Source organism: Corvus brachyrhynchos, unplaced genomic scaffold (assembly GCF_000691975.1).
Source record: "Corvus brachyrhynchos isolate BGI_N302 unplaced genomic scaffold, ASM69197v1 scaffold126, whole genome shotgun sequence".
Lineage (NCBI taxonomy): Eukaryota > Metazoa > Chordata > Aves > Passeriformes > Corvidae > Corvus > Corvus brachyrhynchos.
Window position 1 is genome coordinate 4,425,403 of NW_008239283.1, and position 15,096 is coordinate 4,440,498.

Sequence of the window (15,096 nt, forward strand, 5' to 3'; positions counted from 1 at the left end):
TCAGTTTTGTTTCCTATACTACTCTACCCCTTGCAGATGGTGTCTTGGGGGAATAAGCTTTACAATGAGGGCAAATAAATGTTTTAAAATTTAAAAAGATAGGTGCAAAAATATGTTCATAAAATGTGCTTCATAGGGCACATTTTTTTTAGTGAGTGATGATTAATGCTTTACTGGAAGCTAGTAGTTTGAAGCCATGCAGTTTAACAAGCTCCAGAATCCTACCACTGTTAAGAAAAGCCAGAGGAATTGCTAGTACTGCTGCCCAGGTCAAAGGGACATCTTGCTGTTAGCTTCAATTAAATTAGATCCCTATCCACTTTTAGTCATTATATCACAGGTGGTATTCCAGAAATCTCCAGTCTAGCCAATGGCTGTTACTGCTCTGTGGGTTTCCCATATTGGCAACATGCTGGAGATTTATTATACACCCACTCATTTACATTTGCAGGCAAAGCAGGTGAGCCTGCAGTGACATTGATGTTTCATAGCTTTGTATTCAGGTAAAAAATTTCGAACATATTAACTTCATAACAATTCTCCCAGGTAATCCTATGAGATCAGTTATAGAAAATAATATCTTTGTAATTTCTGCCTGACATTTAAAAGCCAAAACATACCACCCAGGGTGGATATATCTTTTACAGTTTCAATATAGTTTTATACTACCTTATTGTCTCATCTGTTGTACAAGTGATGCTACTGCATTTTGAATTTATAATGTTTTCTTCTGCAAACTGATTCCAATCAAAACACCACAACTGGAAATCAAACTGGTTTGAGATAGAACTAAAGATTGTCTCTGAATCTTTTTTGTTTTAAATAACATATCTGCATCTGCTATGTTTTTATGACGTTAGTAAAGATATTTTATTGTATATGTGGTCATAGGATGATAAGATAGACAACAGTTGAAGAACAAGGTACAACTCTGTGTCCTTCTGGGTTGCTGTTCAAGAAGTCAAGACCAAAGTTATTGCTGTTATTGCCACAGTACTTCTGTTTAGCATGAAAACAAATTGCAAAATTCAAAATATTGAAGGAATGTATTTATTTGGAATACATTGCTTAGCTGTCACATAACACCCATGTCAGATTGTTTTCTGTTAAAAGATAAATACCTCTTTCTGAAGAACATTTAGCTTTATAATGTGGCTTAAACCCTTTAGGTTTGGTTAAATAGAACATCTTTACAAAATGTAAGAGTGTGAATATTTCATGAGTTTGATTTTTTTTTTTTTTTCATGATTTTTTTTTTCCTGTTGAATCTTGCATTTAAGCATATGTAGTTGAAAATAACTAGTGAAAGAAATAAAAACAGGAAAGGAAAGGGATTTTTGTGTTCTTTATTCATTTCAGACTGAAACATACAAAGGAAATTAACATGAAAATTCATAGTAAAATAAAAAAAAGTACTTTGACAGAATTTAGGCACTTATTTTCTTAATATGGGTAAAATGAAGACATATGAGAAGATTTCTTTGCTAATATTTGTAATTTATTGTTTGGTATGTGAGGGAGGTATCTCAGACAGGCAATGATATTAAAAAGCCTCGTGAAAGGATTGATTGTATTTCAGGTTTTCCCTAAAAAAGTTCTTAAACAAAAAGAAAAATGGAAAAACCCCAAACCATAAACAGACCCAAAGCCAAGCTTCTAAGTAATTTGTGTGGGATGAGGGGAGTGTTAGAACATATCACTGCCACCAGGGCCACATTGGCTACTCTATTCACTGGGGTGTTCTTTGAAAATAATAAAAGCCCTATCCTTTGCCTGATCCAAACTGTCCAGTTGCCTCCCAGGCCCTTTTGATCAGGAAAAAGTCAATGTTTCAAGCTGTGCTCTTTATTTATGTGGATAATTCCCAGCCTGACTACACACGTGGTTGGCCCTTACAGCTGTGGTGGCATTTAGCTGGGGAGCTTTGAGAACAGAATATCTTTTTGAAGCAGCCACCATTTATCAAAGCAGAAGTTTTTGTTTTATTTAAAATGAGGCTTTTACTTCTGAAAGCAAGTTGTGGTAAAGTGCTTCACTGGTGGCTCGTGAACTGTGCCCTGCTGCTTTCATTCTGGTCACACACTCCTGTGGGGCTCTGTAGGATGGGCTTTAACGGCACCACTTTGTTGCGATAAGGGTAGAGTGTAATGTAATGAATTGCTCTGGGGCGTGGGAGGAATACCTTCATCTGCCTGCAGCTGGGTTGGAGTCATGGGCAAAAACACTGAGTTCAGTTGGAGACTGCTGAGAACTGTGCATGTGATATCTGGGGCTGGGAGCCCGGAATTCAGGGGTTAAGTCTGTCATCTGTCACCTCTAATCAATTCCTAGCTCAGTTTAATAAATTTCTAATTCCGTTTTCTCGTTAACAAAACTCTGATTCAATTTTCTCATCAATAAATTGGGCTTTATAGTAATTTCTTACCTTGTAAGTATTCCAGGAATAGTCTGTTATTAGTGTGAGTCTGTGGCTTGCTTTGATATCTTCAGATGAAAGTTGTCACAGAAAACATGACGCTGTAGCAGAGCTGTGAAAAGTGCTGCAGCAGCAAGGCAGAAGGTGAACCCTTCGTATCTGGGAATTAAATTCAGCAAAGGGAATAGCCCTGACTATTTTTTTTGCTACTTGACTGTGACATGCACGGTGTGTCTGACATCACTGTGCAACATAACATAATGCAGCATTTTGAAATGAAAGGTGGCATTAAAAGCATTGCCTTGTCAGATGTCAGCTAATGTTCTAACTTTTGTAGCCTGAATATTTTTTTCCACCTAAAAACTGCTGCCAAATTCCTTAGCAATACTCCTCTGGAGTATTTTCAGTCCTCTCAGAACTTGGGTTTTGATTTGTGTGCTAATTTATAATTCAGGATTTTGTTCAGCTGGGTACACCGTCACAGAAAATCCTGTGCCAAGGGTTTAATCGGGCACTGCAAAAGTATAGTCCAGCACTGGAAAATGAGCCCAGAATATGAGCCTCAAACGAAGAGTTTTCAGCATGTTTCAGAGGCGAGATAAAGCATTCATAACATCCAGTGCATCCAGTGGGAGTGTTAAGTCAAGGAGAACAGTTTAATAAAGGTGACAAGTGGGGAGTTTTGAGGTAGAAGACAGAATACAGGGAAGAACAGCAGTGAAGCACAGGTTGTGTGACTAACTGCATAGGTGAAGGTTTGCACATTCGTGGAGAAAACCATAAGATATGGAACTAACATAAGGGCGCAGTAAATGGAATTCTAAGAAATAATTATTCATAGAATTATGCCATGGTTTGGGTTGGGAGGGATCATAAAGATCGTCTTGTTCCAACCCCTCTGCATCTTCCTCAGGGCAAGGTTAGTATCACACTATTCTGCAAATCTGTCAGTAAAGATGTCTGTTCCAGAGACCGGGCAAATGAAGTGCTATCAGCTGTCTGCATAATAGACGGTTCTGGAATCTGACTGGAACTTTGTAGAAAAAGAAAATCTCAGTGTGGGTAGAGTGTGTAAAAGCTGTCTAAACAGAAGAAAGATTCTGTGGTGCACACCCAGGGCCTTTAATGCCTGGACTTTGAGAAAACAGAGCTCTCTATAAATGTAGTGCAGAGAGCACAGACTACTCTGCATTTGCATTTTTAATAAAGTGAAAATTCAGACAAGAGCTCTGGTGTGTTAGGCAGAAGAAAAGAGCCATATAAATGGGTCAGTTTACAGCAGAAACTGGGGAGAAGTGAGTGAGGAGAAGAGAGAAACCACTGACAGGGCACAGCAGTGTTTAGGCTTTATATTAACATACCAGTAATACTAACAATGTGGGAAACTGTGGTCTGCGTGGATTTGAGGATGTCACTTACCAACACAGCAGTACATCTAGGGTACTAGGAGTAGAATCTACTTCAGCTTGGATAAAGAGCATAAAGTCACTAGTTATACCAAGACAGATGGATGATGGCACTTCCATGTAGCAGTGGTGGAGATGGCTGGTTTGGATTGCATTTGCAGAAGAGGGATTTGAAAATGAAGTGTGTAAAGCACTGGCTATCCTGACAGCAGTTAGTTATTGTGAGTGCCATTTATAAACTCTGGAGCAGCCTGGCAAACCTTACATCATAACTAAGAAATCGAGGGGCTGTGAGTTCAAGAGGGCTCAGTGAACCCAGGGAATTATGTTAGAAGATGTGAGTATAGGGTCTAACATGAAGAAATGATCCTGTGAGGTACCAGTGCCACCGAAAGAACCGAATTTTGTGCTTGGGGTGATACAGAGAGTGACCTATTGCTTTAATTAAAGCTTACACCAAGAGAAACCAGTGATCCTTTTCAGGAACTGAAGATGTGGATAAACAGTGAGCAATAGAAAGATGCTTGAAGAGAGAATAGAAATAAAAAGCTCACAGCACTGAAAACAAATAGTGCATGGAGCATGTTGTTCCTGAGCAACACTTTGAATAACATTCATGCTGGAAGATACCTCAATGGTTTATTGATCAAAAGCACTGACTGCAACACAGGCAGAAGTTTTCTCTGAGAGAAGAATTGTTTACCATTTGTTGCTGCACATCAAAAGTTACATCAATAGGTGTATAGGGTGAAATGGTGACAGCTGAAACAGTACCCACGTCCCCAGAGATCATGCTTTGACAAACTGCTGGCTTTTGCTCTCTCATGTCTTTGGCACATAAACTTAAAGTGACAAACACAAGGCTTGAAGGTTAAAATAGAATCTTTAAGAGAAATTTATGCAGCTGATCTACCCTTGTTCATTGTCACAGAACTGGATGCAAAAGTAAAGGAAAAGTAAGTACAGAGAGCAGAAAAGATGGTTTTACTTGTGCCTGTAAATTAGCTGGCAGATGGACTGGGAACAAACAGAGGGCAATGATATTCTGTTGCCTTCTAAAAAAGTTGGAAAATTGGCCTATGTTGCTACAGAATCTCAGTAATTTTGCTGTCAGACTTTTGACATTAAAATATTAAATTCTCAACAACTCCTAATAAGCATTTAAAGACACTGATTTGGCTGCAGAGGAGGAACTAAAAATGAAAATGAAGGAAAAAGCAAGAGATAAATGCATGAATTTTGAGATTTATTCAGGAAGGAAAGTTCAGCAGAGTACAATACAAAATCTGGGTGTTACAAAAAGAAATGGTGTTAAGTGTTTAAGTTGAAAGACTCCAGAAGCTGAACTTTGTGAAGTTTGTGGTAATTTATAGTTGCAGATGCCAAGGCTTGGAAGAAAAAAAGTCGTAGTTTTATCTTGGTGTAGGGGAGACAACTGTGCTGAAACTTGGTTTTCTTCAATATTTGGGACATACTAAGGAGAAAAATTGCTGTGGAGCTGTTTGACTGCTAGTGGATCTTTATTTTGGATGGAGCCCCATGTCTTGATTTGGATGAGTTTGATGATTTGTAGCGTGCACGCCAGGCTCTGCTCCCTGAGGTTTTTGGGAGGAGCTGGCAGGTGCCTTCCCTCTGGTCCAGAGCCACCTCAGCAGCCTCCTGCCTGCTCCTGCCTTTTTCCCTGAAGGACCAGGCTGCACGCAGGGGAGAGGAGCTCGAGTGGTGTGATCGGCTTCTGGCTGCGATCTCAGGCTGCTCTCTCCCTTTGCCCTGCCCCACCAATTAGAGAGTAGAGCTGTGACAGATTAAGTGCAGCCCCAGAAGAGGGGAGGTCACGGAGAGCTTTGGCTTTAACGGGAGTGCGCACACCCGCTGGGTGTGTGCCACGCGATTACGTGCCTCCCGTGACACGAAGGCTGCGCATCATCCGACTAGCCAGGGATAAGCAGCTACCAAGGGAAATGGATATTCTGGGGACCCTTCTCTAGATCTGGTAAGCTACCAAATGCAGCAGTGTAATTGGAGGCTTTGCCTGCCCAGATGTTAAGAGCAGAAGGCTGCCTGTAACAAGAGATCTGAAGAGATTGGGGTTAACTAAATAGGGATTTTATTGACAAACCTTTTAAAATGCTTCATGCCTTCAGCAATTAAACATAACACATATCCTGAGAAGCACAAGTCTCCTCTGTCTCTCCCAGTTGCCTGATTCCACTTGAATACAATCCTAGGGAGAAAAGAAAGGAAAAATTATGCCCTGTGTTGTTTTATAGTGTTGATATAACTCCCTACCCTGCAAGACCAAGGATGAATAGTGAATCTACCCCCCACTAGGTCAGTCATGGCATCCCCTCAAATGTCCTCTTTTGATTATTGTTGCATCCATGGAAGATTCTAAATTTCTTTTCACAGGCTTGTGAGCATGCCAATATACAAAGGGAATAAAAAAAATCTTTGCAAAAAGATATGTAGGCATTTTTTGACATTTCTTGAGTTTTGTTTTACAAATAGGTATGGTCTTGAATTTTGCTACTTTTGTCCACTTGCTCAAGGTGAATGTGAGATAACCTCAAATCAAAGCTACAGCTCTGTTTGCAAACCAGTATTTTGAGCCCATGTTAAAAATTTTGAGGTTTTTATACTTTAATTCCACCTGGAAAATTCTGGTTTTGTTAATATAATATATAAATATATAAATATACTTTTCTTTTGTTCTTATAGATATATTTTTTTTGTTTCCTTGCTCATTTAATTCTATAGCTATGATAGATGATGCACACTAAAACTGATGATGTACAATGTTTTGCTTCACGAGTTTACAATTTTGATCTTTAGATAAAGTGTGCCTTACTGAAAATTTCAGTTAAATCACAATGTGTTTTGCCTTTGTGGAATAAGTGTTCCCTCATTAAAAACCAAGCTGCCAAAGAGCTGGCTAAGTCTTCCACATGGAAAATGTTCTGCTTTGTGCTGTCAAGAGAGCCATGCAAAACTCTGCAGTGTAAATATGTCTTTTGCTCGGGACCCCTGGAGGCAGGGACATTTGAGGGTAGGTACCCCAATTCCAGATATTTTTCTGTTCCAGGGAGTCTGTAGGTGCTTGTCGAGCTCTAATTGCTGGGAATGGCTCTGCTGGCAGCTTGTTCCTGCCTCTGCTCCTACACCCCTGAGCCTGCATGTGTGCTTTGGCTTTTAGGGCCTTGTGTGACCCAGATAGGAAATGAGCTGGGATCATTGCAAGGCATTTAAAACAATTGGGCATCAACAGCTGGCTTTATGGGAAGCTAACAGTGTAAATCCAGAGAGTTTTTATGATTTCAGTGGGTATTTTTTCCTCGCATTTAAAGCAGATCCAAGTAATTTTGGCTGGGAAACAGTTTCCCAACTTATTTCTAGAATGATACCTTAGAGTTTTTCACTATAGTGAAAATCTCTAGTAGGTCTGAAGGGAAAAATTACCTCCACTGTTTCCAGACACCCAATATGTTTTCTCTGTGCTTGAATTTATGAGTTTTGGCAAAGGTAACTCATAATATGATTAGGTTTCAGGGTAGTGGTTTCTTGCACTGAATCCCAAACAAACGTGTAACTGTTCAGAAGGCTCCAATGTGTCTTTGGTGATGTAATAATATGGGACATTGCTCTCCAAAATCCTGCCAATCTGTTTTTGTCTTCAGTGTACTATTTATTACACAGTGTATTGAAAGAATTTTTTGAAGTACAATTTAATTCCCAACTTCTTTCAAAGTTTTTATGGCATAAATTGCAGTCTTTGTCAAAAAGAGCCAGATTTGACTGTTGATGACAATTCTTTTGTTTCTATTGCTTTGTAAGTAGATTCAAATATACTTGTTCATTCAAGACCTTTCCTGGAAGAGATGTGCTTGAATCAAATGACTCTGAGAGCTGCAATGCAGAATTCCTCTCAGACTGGGACATTAGACTGGGGCAGAACAGGTATTTCCATCCCAGGAAATTTGCTTTAATGCTTTGACATTTTGGTTTCAACTAAAATTTTATTTATTTTTATTTTTATTTATAAATAAATGTGGAAAATATCTCCTCTTAAACTGAATTAACTTTCTTCCCATCTTTGTTGCATCTTTCATGGCCTTAAACACACCATGCTTGAGTGTGCAAACAGAAACCTTCTGACTCACAGCAGGAAGGGGTGTGTGTGTGTGTGTGTGCATTAGATTCATGTAAATTCTCCCCAGAAATTAAACATTTTCTGTTATCCTAAAGGAAATGTATTATTTCTTCAGAATTATATTGTCATTGTCCTTCAAAAATTCTGATTTTTGTTGTGGAAACTGCAGTCTCCTCTGGAGTAGTCTATAGAAAATTCCTGAATATCTTTACTGAAGCTGGAAAAGATGCTGCTTTTACCATTAGCCAGTCTATCTATTGCTTTACTCCACTAGGCAGAAACTTCAGTGGCACTGATTAGAGAGCTATCTCGGGCAGGAAAGTGCACACTCCACATATGTTAAGGTAATAGAACCTGACATTGCAAGTGTTTGCATCTTATCTCATATATGTCTTCCACATGCCTGGAACTCTGGAACTTGATGGATTTGTTCTGATGTACATTTGTATGAGACAAAAATCAAGCTAACATCCTTCATTTATTCTGTAGGTATTTTCATTCAAACGTTTTTTTGTTATCAACTAGCACGTCCTGCCTGTTTCTCCTGCTGTTACTGAGGGTCGGACAGGAGATTTCTCTCATGTTGTGTCTTTGTAAATTGGATCATCTTGTGATACTGAATCATGCTGGTTGTCTCTGGCAAAGCAGCAGGTCCCTCCTAACCCTCTTCCCTGTGTGGTTCTGTTTGATGGGATTCTTACATACTTTCCAACAACCTTGTAATCTTGGTTTCATCTGTGACTTCAAGCTTTCCTTTGAGTACCACATCAACTACATTTTCAAGGCTTTTTTTTTTTCATCTGTGTAGGAATTCAGCAAAAGCTCAGGTCTTGCTGTCTCAGCAGGGCACAGAGGGTTTGATTTATGTCTGGATAACAGCACAGGTTGAATTATTGCAGTAGCTGGTTCACAACCTCCCAGATTGGCTGTTACATGGTGTTCTTAAGTTTGTGCAAAATTCATTGTACGTGCTAAAGGACATCCAGTTGAACGTGTTTGAAAGCAGCACACCACACCTGTACAAGGCAGTGAATTATGTTGGAATGTGGCATTGTTTAAACCTAAGAGGTTTTACCTTCCCTCCTCACGTGCCCATGTCCTGGACTATCCCACTGTCTGTGTGACGCATGAATGGATTTAATGACTGTAACATACCTCACTGAAGAGGTTGTCTCACAACCCTCACTCACTGTCCTTGAGGGAGTTGGACACTGCTGGTGTCATGTTTCTGCTTCCTTCTGGTGCACAAGCTCTGATTCCTTTCAGAGCCAGTCCTAAGTGACCTGAGAATCTCCTTTGATAGAGGTTATGTGTTTCAAAGGAATTAAGGTTTTTTGCATTTGCCAGTCTAATGGTTATAATCTTTTGATTTACAATTGCTTAGTTCTGCTGGTTGTTAATTGACTAATGACTGCAGATGGATTACTTTGGGCATTTCACTTTGAGCACTTTTTTTACAGAAATGTTGGAAATCTTGAAACAAAAGTCCCATTAAGGGGGACATTAGAAACCTTCAGACATCTTGAGTCACCAGTTCCTTTGAAAATCTTAACCAGTGTGCCTTCACCTGTTCAGAAATTACATTCACAAAGATGTGCTTGACAGGGGGTTGCTAGCTGAAAAATCCAGCCTTACCTGTCAAACAGAAGTAAAGATTTGTAATCATGCACAGATCAAAGTATTCTTCAACTGCCAAAACTTTGCTAATGCAGATTAGATAAATAAAACTACTTTTCTATCTTTTCTATCTAGTTTATATAGCACCAAAATTACAGAATCTACTATTTGAATACAAAATTAACTTTCTGAAATGAGCAATTATGACAGTTAATTCATTTACATATTAAGATTAATTTTTAAAAAATCCTTTAGGTATTTTAGAGATGTGAGAGTAATTTTAAAAAATTCCTTAATGGAGGAATAGTACCAACCCTTAAAATTTTAAAAAATCAGGTTTGCAGTAAGTACATTTAAATTTTTTTCACTCTAGTTTTTGTAGCTACAAGTTTCTTTTTCAGCAGAGGTTCTTCTTTCTTCCAAATGGTAAATACATCCTCCACGTTCTTTCATTTGCATAAAGGAGAGAGCATCAGTGCTTTCTTGAAAAATGCACTGTTCAGAATAAAAGTTACATCCTATTGGGGTGGGACAAGCCTGGAAAGATTCTCATTGTTTATCTGAGCTCAGTACCTGCAGAGGCTGGACAGGGCAGAAGGTCAATTCCAGCACTGCTGGAGCTCACAGTGGTGTGAGGGCAGACTGAGTGAAAGCATAACGTGTATCATGTGGGCCCATCTCATATGTAACGCCAGGCCTTTCTAAGGAGGGTGCTGTAGCTGACTTCTCTGCCTGTTATTGACCAGAGGTGTTGCTGATATTTGGGTCAAGGGCAGTGTCTCACTCATTACTCCATTCTGCTGGTCAGGACCAATTTTAGGCCATGGAAAGGGAAGTCCAACACAGCCTGCAGCTTTCTTACCCACTGTGTCCCCAGTGGCACTCAAAGATATGGGCTTCTGTCAAAAAATACTTTTACTTCTTTGAGCCTGAACTTAAGATAATACCCTGCACTGTAAGAAAGCAATGCAGCAAATAAAAAAAAAGTTTAAAAATTAAATTTGTAATGCTTCTTTTTCAAATAATTAAAATATCTTTACAGTGCTTTGCCTGTAGCCTTCTGCTGATGGCGTCAACTCTAGTTTTCACCTTTTTGCACTGCAATGTAATTATATTGTGCTGTGCTCTGTGCAGATGTGCTGTCAGGTTGGCCCACACACAGAAAGCTCAGTCCACATGGGTCCTAGAGGAGGGATGGAGATGAGGGATCCTATAAGTTACTGCTAGGTCAAGATACTGACTTGAACATACTTCTTGCACTCAGTGAGGAGCATTTGAAAGTCCTACCTGTAAGCCTCAACTTCCCTTGCAGAGATACATGCATTATTTACAACCAGAAACCTCTCCAACCCTTTTATAAAGCTAACCTCCAGTACTTATTTCTGTGAGATTCTGCAGTCCTGATAAGTATATCAGCGATAAGTGTAATCAGCCGAGGTTAGTGATGTCATCCATGGGCTTTTAGTCAGGTGTGCTCATCAGGCTTTACAATATCCAGGTAAAAGCCTGAGAGAAGCCAGTAAGACTCTCAGGTATGAAAGAGTTACTATGAATTAAAACTGTGTTGACCCAAATCCTTGCATCCAAACATTTCTTAGCATGTTTAGCTTAGGGTCCATCTCAGATAAGAGGCAATAACTAAGCCACTGTATTGTATGCCAGTGGAATTCATAAGTGCTGGAGCTTGCTGAGGTAGATACTGTGGACGAACTTTTAATAGTGTTCAATAATTTCTTGACCTTGGCTAATGGTGGTAAGTGTAATTGGATCTCTTGCTGCAGGGTATAACAGGGTTTCCTGTAAAGGCAGGAGAGAGTTTGTCCTTTCCTGGTACTTACCTTTCACTAAGATCCCGGTACTGTAGGGAGCTGACTCAATAGGCAGCTGGTTTCATGTGTGTTCCAATAGGATTAAAAGACAAACAAACACTCCAGAGGTAGAGTTCAGTAGTTTAAATGCATGAAATAAAACTAAGTTTAATACTAAAACCAATATTATATTTCTTTTCTTTACATTGAGGTTAAAACTTTGGGCGTATTTTGGGTAACGTCTTAAAACATAGAGTTTTGGAGATAGAGGTTTCCAATTTCAAGCCACAGATGCACCTTATTTAAAAGTAGCAGAAAAAAAATGGAATTTTGTTGCAAATAAATAAGGGGAAGACTTGTAAGTCTTGTTTGCCTTGTTTTTAATTGTGCGAGTTTGTAATTTCATGACTGGAGACTGATAGGTGTTTTTATCATTGCCTGTAATGCTCATTAAAATACAAAGTCCACTGCCTGGGCTTTGAACTTGCTATTATTTGCATTCATGCACAAACATATGTAAAAATTTATGAAAATGTCAATCCCTGCAGACAAGATAGGGAACATATAAATGTGTGTTTGGATGTAAGCCTGGAGGCACATACAGATGTTTGAGGGACGCTCTGCTGGAGAGTCCCTTCAGTCTCCCAGCTCTGTGGAGGTAGGGGATGGAGATCCATGAGGCAGCAAAGGCACAAGGGTTGGGAATGTGTTAGAAACCACAGAATGCTTGAGAATAGTCATGTAGAAATTAGGGCTTAAAGGTGGTGGGATCAATAGCCCAGCTGAAGTGCCTCTACACCAATGTCCAGAGGCAACAAACAGCAGAAGATGGGAGCCACTGTTCAGCACCAGTGTGGCAAGCATGGACTGTCACCCTGTATTGGGCACTGGTGGGGCTGCACTTCAAATCCCGTGGTCACTTTTGGTCCACTGGCTAAAAGAAACACACTGAGGTTTTGGAGTGTGTCTCCAAAGGGCAACGGAGCAGGTGAACGGTCTAAAGCACAAGACCCCAAAATGGTTATCAAGCACTGGAACAGGCTGCCCAGGGAAGTGATGGAGTCACATTCCCTGGAGGTATTTAAAGGACAAGCAGATGTGGCATGTGGGGATATGGTGGACTTGGCAGTGCAGAGAGGACGATTGGACTTGGTGATCTTAGATGTGTTTTCCAATCTAAAGGATTCTTTGACATAATATATATGTAAAATCCCTTTTTGGGTGATCTGGGAGCATCAGAAGAAACTGTGAGGTCACATGCAACCTGAACCAGTTGTTGTTTATTTGGAGAGCGGGTTAGGTAGGTGGGTTGAGGCAGGCAAAAGGAAGGAAGTGACATAAAGCTTAATGGTAATCAGCACACATCCTCCTTTGCTAATCTATATGTTACAGAAGCATTTTTCTGTCAGCCTCCTTTTCAAAATTAAGCTTTCAGCTTAAAGATTCAATGTAAAGAAGAGACAAAGCCTGATTTCACCCCCATATGCTTCAGAGTAAATCAAGCATCATTTTAAGAAAGTCAGTGAACCAAGCTCTTCTGTGATATAAATTGGCACTGATGATAATCAAGCTAATTCAGTTTATGCTAAGTTAAAATTAGCTGTAATTAAGAGCTTAACAGTCAAGAAGGTGTGACTAAAATCAGGTCAACATACAAGAAACCTGAAGTATTTCCTTTTGCTAAAGCTGTTTAAAGACATCTTTGAGGCGTTGCAATGAGGGGCAAGGTGGTGAGGTTTCTACAGATGGGTGCTGGTCTGACTGAAGGCATAAGCCTGGCTCTGTAGCTCTGTGAAATTGCTTTGTTCTGTCAGTGGAAATCTCATCAGCATACTCTTGTCTCTGGCTCTCATGAATCTCCATCAGAGGAAGAAGTGTCAATAGCTTAAGCACTTAAGCCTTTTTCAGTGTTTTGAACAGATTGCTTGGTTCATATAGCAACTTCAGAAATCAAGGGCTCAGTGTAAGTATCCTTCCAATCATTGTAGCATTCTGTCTGGGTTCAAACGTCTCATAACTTGGAGGTATTGCAAGTCCTCTCCTGTATCAATCAATTGAGAGCATGAATATTTTCGTGCCTTGGCTACACAGTCCTTGTAACAACTTACAGTGTCTTATCTATACATCCCTTCTCAGTCTCTGATGTAGGAGTCAAGAGGGTGAGTGTTACACAAGATATAAAATGTGTTATGTTAAATTTCCCTTTCCTTTGGGAAAAACCTATAAAGAGTGAAAATTACTAATTACCCGTTTTCAATTTCCTCAAAAACTGTAATGATTTAACCAAAACTGAGGAGATTCCCTATATTTTATTGGAGGAAAGCATTTCTTTCTCAGATTAGTGGTGCTAGGTGAAATGGTGTCTGCTAAGTTTCTCCCTGATATTTGTCTGCAGTGGAAGGAAGTGCACCATGTTGGATGGTGCTGTTTTTCCTGACCATAAGCTTGGCCTGACAAACCTCTGTTCATGTGCAGTTTGCCAGTAAGGCCTTCTTGGGCTCCTGAAGGGGAAAAGAAGGAGATCTGTAGTGCTCTCACCTCTCTCAGATATCTACCTGGCATCAATTTCACTTGTCCAGAAAGCCTGAGAGTTCAGAGGATGGAGCTGGGAGCTAAACAGATGTGATGCTTTCATAAAATATCATGTGTTCTGCATTGATGGGGGAAGCCTATTCCAAGGCTCAGAGGAGTAATCTGTCTTTTTGCTTTCCAAAGTTTATTTCAATAAGGCTGAAAAGTAAAGGAATAATGCAACAGTGCAGTGGTTAACTCGGACAAGCTGTGTTGAATTGAAGAAGTCAAGACACTGGTGTTTGGTTGCTCAGTTGGTGTTAAATTTTCCCAATGTGCACAGAGGATGTGTCAGAGCCATGTGGTAACAAAGGCAATTAGTTGTGCACAGGAGATAAGCTCTGAGCTGGTGCTCATTGTGTGTACTTAGGGAATAGCAAGGTAATATAACGCGTGCTGCATTTCCACCTGCAGTGCTCCTCAGATCCCCTAATTTCTGTGTGTTTAGTCTGAAGATTTCCTTAAGAACCAGACTGATTTACAGGCAGCCTGGATTTTACACATTGTATTGGAGAGGAAGTTTGCACAGATTGAAAGAACAGAGTACAAGGCAGTGCTGGATCCACTGAGCACAAACATGCCTCAGTGAATAGTACTCCCTAAGCTTATTTAGCACCATACACTGCAAAATGCTCTAAACAAAGAACAAATTGCTGCTCTAAAGAGCTTCCAGACGTAAGAACCTGAATCCATATGATACAGTGAATAATCTGTGCCAGATAAGCCTTCTAGCTGAAATGTTCAGAAGAAGTTCTTAATTGGAAGGAGCGAGGGGATGTAAGTGGGAGTTATGTGTATATCATTAGCAAGAGAACAAATGTTTCCAGCTTTAACTAATATTGACTACAATAAATTAAAATCAAAAGGAACAAACTGACACTAGATTTGAATCCTGAGATGAGTGTTAATTTGAATTTTCTTGACGTACCTGGCTTGTTTCATAGTCTTGGGATTACTTAATTGGACTCTTTGTGCTTCAACTGTTTTATTTTAAGAAATTTCAGGTTATTAAAAATGTCAGAACAAAATAATAATAATAATAATAATAATAAACCAAAACAAAAACAAACAAATAAACAAACAAAATAGTAAAAAAACCCACCAAACACCCCCCCCCCCCCACACACCTTA

The 15,096-nt window shown here is 39.6% G+C and overlaps 1 protein-coding gene across 9 annotated transcripts in view; it reads left to right on the forward strand.

Moving 5' to 3' along the window:
- Window positions 1-15,096, forward strand: part of NCKAP5 (NCK associated protein 5) — a 380,374-nt gene that overhangs the window by 50,244 nt on the left and 315,034 nt on the right. The window contains exon 1 of one of the 9 annotated variants that reach the window (XM_017740235.1): window positions 5,737-5,815. The exons of the other annotated variants lie outside the window; for them this stretch is intronic. The gene's annotated coding sequence lies outside the window, so the exon portion shown is untranslated. Of the gene's footprint in view, window positions 1-5,736; window positions 5,816-15,096 lie in introns of those variants that run through there. 9 annotated transcript variants of the gene reach the window in all.